Below are 966 nucleotides of genomic sequence, written 5' to 3' on the forward strand. Positions count from 1 at the left end.
AGAAAGAATGTCCAGCAGTCCAGATAAGGTCACAAGTTCCACCCATTCTTTTCTATTCACCTGAAACAAGTGAGACTCAGGACTTGCATATCTGCTAACTTTTCCATTAGCTTACCATTGTTCCCTGCAGCTCCAAAAAACAAATGGACCCCATTAGTTCCCACCGCCCAATGAACAGTTCGAAAAGGTGAGCCAAATAGAGTGAGTGAATCAATCCCACATTTAATAGACATTGTGGGCGCCGCTTGACCTGTTTTCTTTTATGACGTTCTGCGTGTCAAAGAAAACGTAACCAGCCATGATAACGAACACATGGCGAAAGCCTTATGTCTCGCATTCAAAAGAAAAGACATATTATTCTACATTATCTCCATGCAAAAAAATACGCTTATGTGTGTTCTTATATACCATGCAGTAGTGAGATATCATGTAGGACCATGAAGCTATGCATTATCAATACAATACAATCGTGAAATACGATGAAAAAAAAAATGTAGCCCGACCATACCTAAACCGCGGCTTAACGCTAAGCACCTGCTGTTTACTTCATCGATTCACACGGAATGCTGAGCAGCGAGTTAGCACCTCTCTTCCTAGAACTGTTGACGTCTCGAGGACTGGGAAAAACTGGACAGGGATGTGGCTTTGTTTACCGCTGGTTCTGCTGCCTGTCTGCTGATGCTTTGTTTTAGTGTTTTGTTTATGTTTTATACTAATTTTATGATCATTTATTTCCCTAAAGAAATTATCCATGTTATAATTTATGATTTATTGGCTGATTAGTATGCAGTGCAGTTCTCGAATATGCATTCATACTGTGTTTGTTGTTTTCCATGTGTTAACCTGCTGTTTACCGTGTCTGTTATTTCTCTAATAATATTGATGCCCATATTTGTTTTACATAAAAGTTTGCCATCATCTCTATTTATTCGTTTACCAATGCTGATATATAAAAGACTACGAGGA

General features: G+C 38.7%; 1 protein-coding gene across 1 annotated transcript in view; it reads left to right on the forward strand.

Annotated features, from left to right (window-relative positions):
• Positions 1-966, forward strand: part of LOC119586203 (centrosomal protein of 104 kDa-like) — a 28011-nt gene that overhangs the window by 15837 nt on the left and 11208 nt on the right. The gene's annotated exons all lie outside the window — the stretch shown is intronic.

The sequence above is a fragment of the Penaeus monodon genome, chromosome 21 (genome assembly GCF_015228065.2).
Source record: "Penaeus monodon isolate SGIC_2016 chromosome 21, NSTDA_Pmon_1, whole genome shotgun sequence".
NCBI lineage: Eukaryota > Metazoa > Arthropoda > Malacostraca > Decapoda > Penaeidae > Penaeus > Penaeus monodon.